Source organism: Peromyscus leucopus, chromosome 20, assembly GCF_004664715.2.
Source record: "Peromyscus leucopus breed LL Stock chromosome 20, UCI_PerLeu_2.1, whole genome shotgun sequence".
Taxonomy (NCBI): domain Eukaryota; kingdom Metazoa; phylum Chordata; class Mammalia; order Rodentia; family Cricetidae; genus Peromyscus; species Peromyscus leucopus.
The window spans coordinates 36,661,985-36,671,321 of NC_051080.1; the positions used below are offsets into that span (position 1 = coordinate 36,661,985).

The following is a 9,337-nucleotide window of genomic DNA, read 5'->3' on the forward strand; positions in this document are numbered from 1 at the left end:
TGTTACTAGCCGACATACTTTCCTGGCTAAGGTTGGTTGATGAACCAAGGTGATGTTGGTTCCTTGTATCCATTTCTGCCTCAGTCTCCTGATATAAGAAACTATTGATGAGTGCATATGCACCTCAAAGATTTAAAGGAGAACTGACTGTTTTTATGCATAAAAGCTTAGGTTTGTGATTCCTTTAAGATTCCTTATAAGATTACCTTTCGCCGGTTGTGGTGGCACACACCGGTAGGATTTGCTGAAGGAGGCAGAGGCAGGAGGATCTTGAGTTCGAGGCCAGCCTGGACTACACATTTTTAAAATTAAAGAAAAAAAAAGATTACCTTTCAAGATAAATAATAAAGTGGTTGATCCTTTCTTTGTAGCCACAATATGCAGCCTGCCAACAAAAGAATTGGCTGAGAGAAAAAATTACCCTCTGCTTGCCCATATTCTATAACAAGTTACTTAGATGTAAATATATATGGGTTATTGGGGTGACTTTGTTTTAATCATGTAAGGGAGATGAAAAACATGTTTTTGCATGTATTCATTATAATCATTCACTTGAAAAATAGAATGTAACTACACTGTAATTCCTATATTGCTTGAAAAACTTTGTAGGGGTATATAAGCTGTAGAGAAAAATTATACTGTAAAAGAATAGAGAATAAAGAGGGAAATCATCAAGAAAGATTGTGAGTGTCTTTCCCTAATCCCCTCAGATAAAAAAAAAAGTCTAGGACACACTGACTCTGTGGATTTCCCTTTGAGCCCTGTGTTCCTGGAGGCTGGTCCCCCAGGCAGAGATAGTAAATGGCTGCCCTCACCACTTAGCCTCCATCAGACACCAAGGTGTTGTTTTAACTTTGACATAGTGGCTGTGCCTTAATCTACTGATATTTCAGCCAGACACTGCATCTGTGTAGTTACCAGCCTGCTTCTCTAGCAATGACCTGGCCACTCTGGCTGCAGCCTGGTGGGAATTCTGTTCCCACAGGCATCTGCTGCTGTGGGATGGTCTGTATGTCAAATCTGTTGCTCTGATTGGTGAATAAATAAAACACTGATTGGCCAGTGGCCAGGCAGGAAGTATAGGCAGGTCTAAGAGAGAGGAGAATTGGGAGAACAGGAAGGTGGAAGGAGACACTGCCAGCCACTGCCATGACAAGCAGCATGTGAAGATGCCGATAAACCACAAGCCATGTGGCAAGGTGTAGATTTATAGAAATGGATTAATTTAAGATATAAGAACTAGATAGCTAGAAGCCTGAGCCATTAGGCCAAACAGTTTAAATAATATAAGCGTCTGTGTGTTTATTTTATAAGTGGGCTCTGGGACTGGCGGGACTTGGCAGGAGCTGCAGAGAAATTCTCCAGCAACAATCCACCCTGCTTCTGCAGCTAAAGGTAGCTTGAACTAAATCTCTATCATTCTATTTACGAATAAGACTTGAGATTCAAAGGCTGGGGTGAAAACCTGCTAGCTCAGAGAGGCTGGGATACAATTAGCTAACTTTCCATCCTTGTTGGCGTCTCTGAAAGACCTGTCCTTCCTCTTAGCCACACACACCAGAAAAAGCTGTGCCACTCCAAACCCCACCCTACTACTTCCTGTGTCTCTCTAGCTCTCCAGGATGCCCTCTGATGCTCTATGATTACTTTCTGTCAACTATTTGTTAATGCAGCCTCTTGACCCAAGGTTAATTTTGTTTAATTAACGCAAATGCAAACTTGGGGTTCCCAGTGTGATCAAACACCCCCAACACCAAGGTGTCAACCTTTATGCATTCTCAACCATAACCTACCTACAGCCCGTGACTAGTCCGCTGCTCCTGAGTCCTGTCTCCTCACATGACCCCATCCCTGCACAGCAACACAGTTGGAGCCATTGCTGTAGTAGCTACTTCCTTCCCAGGCTGCCACCTTCTCTTGCTCGTCTCTAATTCTCCATTCCAGTCAGTGTAGTCCTTCCCAAACTCAAGTTTCATCTCGGTGTAGCAGCTCCTTCCCACCCCACAGTGCCCCATGGGATCAAGTGACTGTCCCCAGTGGGCAGTCAGGGCTCACCTTCCTCCTGCCTTCTGCTCCTAGCAGAGAGAACCCAACTCTTCAGGCTGCTCCTCCCTGACTTGCACCCAGACTCCTGTGTTCTCCTTCAGCTCTTTTTATTCTCTCCTGGGATCAGGATCCTAGGCAAACACAAGTCCCTTGAGTTCCCACCTCACTCTGTACAAGGTCCTGTGACTGACACCTCCTATGTGTCCATGGCTAGATTTTTCTCTCCTTCCGTGAGCTCCAGGCCAAGGTCCTAACAGGGAGCAGGTGCTTTGAGGGCCCTTCATGCTTGGCCCCGAGGGCCAGATGGTAGGGCAATGTCTCAGTTCTTAGGCCTGGCACTGGATTAAGGAGGAAATCACACATGTGTGTGCTTAGCTATGAAGGAGAAAAAACAAAGAACCAGGTCTCCTCTCCTGTCCCCTCTTCTGGAGCAGAGCTGGTTTTAAATCAACTTTGACCATCTTTCCAAGGAGTCCCATCTATGTCCTCATACCCTCTTCACTGAAATTAGCCATTCTGAGTCTCTCTCTCTCTCTCTCTTTTTTTTTTTTTTGTAAAGTCTTGTTATATAAGCCAAGCTAACCTCTAACTGTTGCTTCTCTTGTTCGGCTTCCCAAGTACTAAAATGACTGTCGTGTGCCAACCTGCCTGGCCCTGACACCTTGCTTCAGAAAGAACCAATTATGAAGCTGGGCAGCGGTGTCGCACACCTTTAATCCCAGCATTTGGGAGTCAGAGACAGGCGAATCTCTGTGAGTTTGAGCCCAGCCTGGGCTACAGAGTGAGATCCAGGACAGGCACCAAAACTACACAGAGTAACCCTGTCTTGAAAAAAACAAACAAACAAACAAAAAGAACCATTTGTGGAGTGTTCATTGGAAGCTTCGCCTCAGCTCCCTCCCCCAAATCCTGCTCTTCAGAAAGCTGGCCAAGCAGCAGCTCCTCCCCTGGAGCTGCTCAAGACCGAGCCTACAGGGTATTATTTAAGTTCAGGCTTATAGACCTGCCATGGGATTTCTCCTCCTTCCTTCCCCCAGATCACCTGGGAGTGCTTTGCTCAGATCAAGACTGGTCCTTTACCTTTTAATTGGGCTAGATTTGTCTTACTGCGTTGGCGGAGAAACCTAATACCAGGGATTCAAAATACTTATCATGGAATTTATTGAGTCTATCAATAATATTCTTGTTTTCCATTTTATTTTCATCTTTCAAAAATGATTTATTTATTTTAATTAATTAGTTGATTTTTATGTGTATGGGTGATTTGCTTACACATATGTTACTGTACCATGCCTGTGTCTGGTGCCTATGAACTCCAGAAGTCAGATCCCCTGGAACTGGAATTACAGATGGTTGTATTGTGGCCGCCTTGCAAGACGCCGAAGCAAGACCACCACAGAGCCAATATCCGATGCAAAACACACAGGGGTTTATTGATAACAAGCAAGCCTGGGCGGGCTTGGTCTGTGTCCAACACTCAACCCAGCAGGTGGAGGAGGATGGCCCTGAGCTTTCAGGGTGAGGGGTTTTTAAAGGAAAAACCACAAGCAGGGTGGTACAAGCCTTAGCATCATATGATTGGATGAGGGTGTGTAACCTTTGAATTTACTGGTTGGGGGTTACAGTTATCATTTTTGGGCAGGCCTGGACAAGTCCCAGGCTTTGTTCTTAAGCTACCATGGGGGCTGACTGGCCTTGCATGTTCACACTGACCCATGCTCGCAGCTCTAAGTTGGTGAGGGGTCCCAGACAGTAAATAACTGACTGAACCTTGAGCAGTCAGAGTACGTGCAGAAAGGGAGCTACTGCAAGGTGCACGCCTTTAATTCCAGCACTTAGGAGGCAGAGGTAGGCAGAAGTGGCTACAAAGTAAGACCCTGACTCAAAAATAAAAAGGTGTGTTGAATCATTTGCAAGTATTTGTAATTACTCCACTTTTGTTACAAATCTCTACTTTCATTCTCACTATGATTTTCTGGAATGTTTATAGACTGGCTTTTTGTTCAAATGTATTATGAGTTAGTATGTTAACTACTTTTCTACTGCTTCCATAACAGATTATGACAAGTTCAGTGACTTGAGAGCACAAATTTATCATCGCTGGCTCTGGAGGTGATCTGAGGTGAGTCTCACTGGGTTAAAATCAAGGTGTCCCTAGGGCTGTGTTGCTTTTGGGTCTCAGGAGGCTGTTTCCTTTCCTTTTCCCAATCAGTTGTACAAAATAGCACGCAGGGTGGTGGTGGTGGTGGTGGCGGCGGCGGCGGCGGCGGCGGCGGCGGGGCATGCCTTTAATCCCAGTACTCAGGAGACAGAGACAGGTGAATCTCTTCCAGTTTGAAGCAAGCCTGGTCTACAAAGTGAGTTCCAAGACAGCCAGGGCTATAATACACAGAGAAACCCTGTCTCGAAAAAACAAAAAACAAACAAGCAAAAACATAGAAAGGTACTGCCTGGAAGATGGCTGCTCTCTCAGAGGACCCAAATTCAGTTCCCAGCACCCACAGGGTGGCTCACAGCTGCCTGGAACTTTAACTCCAGGGCGTAATGAGCATGCACATATCCCTCTACATCTCTCTACACCCCCAATATACATAAATAAAAAATAAAAATAAGATTTAAAAAAATAGAGCTGTGATGATGTATCATGTACCCTAATAAAATTTGCCTGAAGATCAGAGGACAGAACAAGCCACTATATTAAACATAGAGGCCAGGCAGTGGTGGCACACACCTTTAATCAGGAGGCAGAGATCTGTCTGGGTCTCTGTGAGTTCAAAGGCACCCTGGAATGAGATTGACTCAGTCTAGGAGAGAAACAGAGCCAGGCAGAGAATCATACGCCTTTAATCCCAGCCCTAGGAAGGAAGTAATGTGGCTGGGCGGAGGAAGATATAAGGCGTGAGGAGACAGGAACTGACTCTCTTTTCATCTGGAGGCTTTTTTGGCTGGAGCTGTTTCTGCTGTGGATTCAGAGGCTTTCAGTCAGAGGATTCATGGAGTTGGTGAGGTGAGAAGTTTCTCTAATGGTTTGTTCCTTTGTCTCTCTGATCTTTCAGCGTTTACCCCAATATCTGGCTCTGGGTTTTTTATTATAAGACCTTTAGAAATTCAAGCAACATCTGGCGCCCAATGTGGTAAGTGATAAGCCCAGTGAGCAAGACCCAAGTTGGACTCCAGGCAGGAAGCGTTGCAGCTCATGTCCAGAGACATGACCTACAACCAGATGGGCAACTCTCTTAGAAGCTCTCAGAAGTGAACCAGGCGACACAGTACCATGGCAGAACAGGATGTGGAAAATGAGCTTTTGGATTATGATGAAGATGAAGAGCCCCGAACACCCCAGGAGAGCACTCCAGCTCCCCCAAAGAAAGATGTCAAAGGATCTTGTGTCTCCATTCACAGTTCTGGTTTCCAGGATTTTCTGTTGAAGCTGGAGCTCCTGAGAGCCATAGTTGACTGTGGCTTTGAGCACCTTTCAGAGGTCCAGCATGAGTTTATTCCCCAGGCCATTCTGGGTACGGGTGTCCTGTGCCAGGCCAAGTCTGGGATGGGCAAGACAGCTGTTTGTGCTGGCCACCCTGCAGCAGATCGAGCCCATCAATGGCCAGGTATCAATACTGGTCATGTACCACACAAGGGAGCTGGACTTTCAGATCAGCAAGGAGTATGAGCGCTTCTCTAAGCACATGCCCAGCATCAAAGTATCTATGTTCTTTGGGGGTCTCTCCATTAAAAAGAATGAAAATGTGTTGAAGAAGAACCGTCCCCATGTTGTGGTGGGGATATCAGACCGGATCCTGGCACTCATACGGAGCAGGAGCCTCAACCTGAGGAACATGAAGCACTTTGTGCTAGATGAATGTGCTAGATGCTGGGACAGCTGGACATACTCTGGGACATGCAAGAGATCTTTCAAGTGACACCTGTGAGAAGCAACACATGATGTTCAGTGCCACCCTGAGCAAGGAGATCCGGTCCATCCACAGGAAGTTCATGCAGGATCCCATGGAGGTGTTTGTGGATGACGACGAGACCAAGCATACACTACATGGGCTACTGCAGTACTATGTCAAGCTCAAGGACAGTGAGAAGAACCAGAAGCTCTTCGACCTTCTTGACCTCCTAGAGTTTAACCAGGTGGTGATCTTTGTCAAGTCTGTGTAGGGTTGCATGGCCCTAGCCGAGCTCCTAGTGGAGACTGTGGAACTTTTGATTGGTGGGGCCCTTAGGTCATTGGTGACATATCCTTAAAGGGAATTGTGGGGCCTGTCCTCTTCCTTCCTGGCCATGAGGTGAGTGGTTTTTTTCCTCACACACTCCTGCCATCATATGTCACCCTGGACTCCATGGGACAGTGGAGCCCAGCCATGGACTAGAACTTCCGTGAGGCAAAATGAACCCTTTTCTCTTTGTAAGTGGATTATCTCAGGGGCTAATTCCAGTGACAGAGACTGACTAGAGGGCTTGTTCCTTCTGGAATTAGGCTACATAAACATCCTGGTGCTATCATTTCCCAGGCCTGTGATCCGGCAAAGCCTCTTCCTGCATCTCAGTTCTCTCATGTTACTTCCCTTCCTGGGTTGAATAAGCTAAGTATACGCCAAGTTCTGAAAGCAGGGAGTACCCAGCACAGAGGAAGCACTCGGTGTCTATCAGTCACTAGCATCCAGTTAATGTGTGTTAAGTGCTGTGGGATGTCTTTCTGTACACTGTGAATATATGCTGCTACTATTTGTTAATAAAGAAAGCTGCTTTGGCCTATGGCGAGTCAGGTTATAGCCAGGCAGGAATTCCAAGGAGAGAGACAGGAAGAGGAAAGGCAGAGGCGGAAGAGAGATGTGAGCCCGCCTTGAAGGAGCAACAAGATGTCAGCAGACAGGTAACTCCATGGCCATGTGGCAACTTATAGATGTATAGAAACGGGTTGATTTAAGATGAAAGAGCTAGCTGGCAAGCGGCTAAAGCCATAGGCCATACAGTTTGTAAATAATACAAGCCTCTGTGTGTTTACTTGGGACCAAGTGGCTGCAGGACTAGAGTGGGGGAGATTTGTCCACGTGGCAGGCCGGGCGGGACACAGGAAAACTTATGACTACAGTTAAATAAGCATCTAGTCTGCACCAAGTGAGGTGTATATATAACAATTAAAAAAGTAAATTCAGTTTCTTCTGCTATAGAGGTGATGTACATTCAGAAGGGCACTCTGGGTGGCCCACAGTAAAAGCAAACAAGGTGTTTACAAAGAGAGACGAATGCTGTGACCATGAAAGAAATGTGCACCCGTTCAGTTCCTAGATCTGATACATGAAAAAGGTAGGGCAAATGACAGACTGACCAGGGAGCCAATTAGCCCAAGTGGGCAGCAAAATTTCTGTGAGCGATGGGTAACAAACTAGACTTAAGTCGCAAGCAAAAGTGAGTGTGCTGGGAACCGAGGAGAAGGAACAGTCCAGATCCAAGGAGATGCATGTGCAAATTCCCTCTGTCTGGCACACGTTGGGGACCAGCAGGATGCCCAGCATGTCCAGAGTGGCTGAGTGAGGACTGAGAAGTGGCCAGGCTGGGATGATGGAGGAGGTCTGTATTTCATGCTAAATATACTAGGGAGGCTGGGCACCATGGAACGTGCCTTTAATCATAACATGTTTAAGCCAGAATTGCATAGTGAACCTGAGTCTTAAAAAGGAACACATGCCAGGTGGTGGTGGCACATGATTTTAATCCCAGCACTTGGGAGGCAGAGAGAGGTGAATCTCTGTGAGTTTAAGGCTAGCCTGGTCTACAAAGTGAGTTCCAGAACAGCCAGGGCTATGCAGAGAAACCCTGTCTAAAACAAAACAATCCCCCTGCCCCCAACACATACATACACATCACCTGCAGCGGCACAGCACGTGTGTGGCATCCTGCAGACCGTGCCGAGACAGACACCTCAAAGCCTCCATGTCTCCAGCTCTGCCCTCTGCCCCTGTCCTGCAGCATGGCAGGTGTTCTGTCCCACAGGTGAGAAACGGAAGCCCGGGGGTCAGGTTTCTGTCCCAGGCTTCTCAGCAGAGGCCTGGCCCAGCCTTGCAGCACCACAGCTCTGAGGCTGACGGGGGCGGGGCTGCATCCTGGGATCAGCTGAGCTGGCTGAACCAGCCCTGTTGACTGGAAGCAGAGACAGCTGGGACCAGTGCCCCCCAACACCTGCTGCGTACCTGGGTCCCACAGATGATGCTCCTACAGCTGGACAGTGCCCCCCAACACCTGCTGAGTACCTGGGTCCCACAGATGATGCTCCTACAGCTGGACAGTGCCCCCCAACACCTGCTGAGTACCTGGGTCCCACAGATGATGCTCCTACAGCTGGACAGTGCCCCCCAACACCTGCTGCGTACCTGGGTCCTACAGATGATGCTCCCACAGCTGGTGCCAGCTCCCTACTCCTCCAGAACCTGCAGATCTGCTACCACCCTTGGTTTATACTGGGGATGGAACCCGGGTCTTTAGAGTGCTAGGCAGGCACTCTAGTGAACTACCAGCCCAACAGGCCTGCTTTTCGAGGAAGTTTTGTAACAAAAGGAACAAAGACATGAGGAATGGTCAGAAGAGGGTATTGGCTCAAGGGGATGTTGCGGGTGTCCCAAGTATCCTCCTGAGAGATTCACGGTGGTCCCTGGCTGGTGATGCTCTTGAGAGGTGATTGGCTCCGAGGGCACTGACTCCCGCCATTTCCTGCACTTAAGACTATTGGGCTATTACGGGGTGGGGCCTGTTTGGAGAAGTCAGTCATTGGGACATGCTTTTTTGTTTGTTTGGTTTGGTTTTTCGAGACAGGGTTTCTCTGTGTAGCTTTGCGCCTTTCCTGGAACTCATTCTGTAGCCCAGGCTGGCCTCGAACTCACAGAGATCCGCCTGCCTCTGCCTCCCAAGTGCTGGGATTAAAGGCATGCACCACCCGGCAGGACATGCTTTTTTGAATGGTGTATTGCCCCCAACCCCAAGCACGCTTCCTGGCCACCAAGGGGGAGCAATTTTGTTCCTTCACACCCTTCTACCATGATGCTCTGCTTCAACCACCACCCAGAAATGACAGAGCCAGCTGGCCATGAATTTGAAACCTCAGCAAGTATAAGCCCAAACAAGGCCTGTTTAAGGGAGGAGACACTTGGTCACCTGCATGCCCACAGGAAGGACAGAGCTGACGAGGAGGAAGGAGTTGGGGATTCAGATCACAGGTTCTTGGGAAGGTCAAACTGTTGGAGCCAGATCTTATTGTCTCTGAGAGAAGCATAGTTCATTTGGTGTGGCA

The 9,337-nt window shown here is 47.8% G+C and overlaps 1 pseudogene; it reads left to right on the forward strand.

Moving 5' to 3' along the window:
• Positions 1-5,110: 5,110 nt before the first annotated feature.
• Positions 5,111-6,800, forward strand: LOC114694359 (annotated as a pseudogene).
• Positions 6,801-9,337: the final 2,537 nt, after the last annotated feature.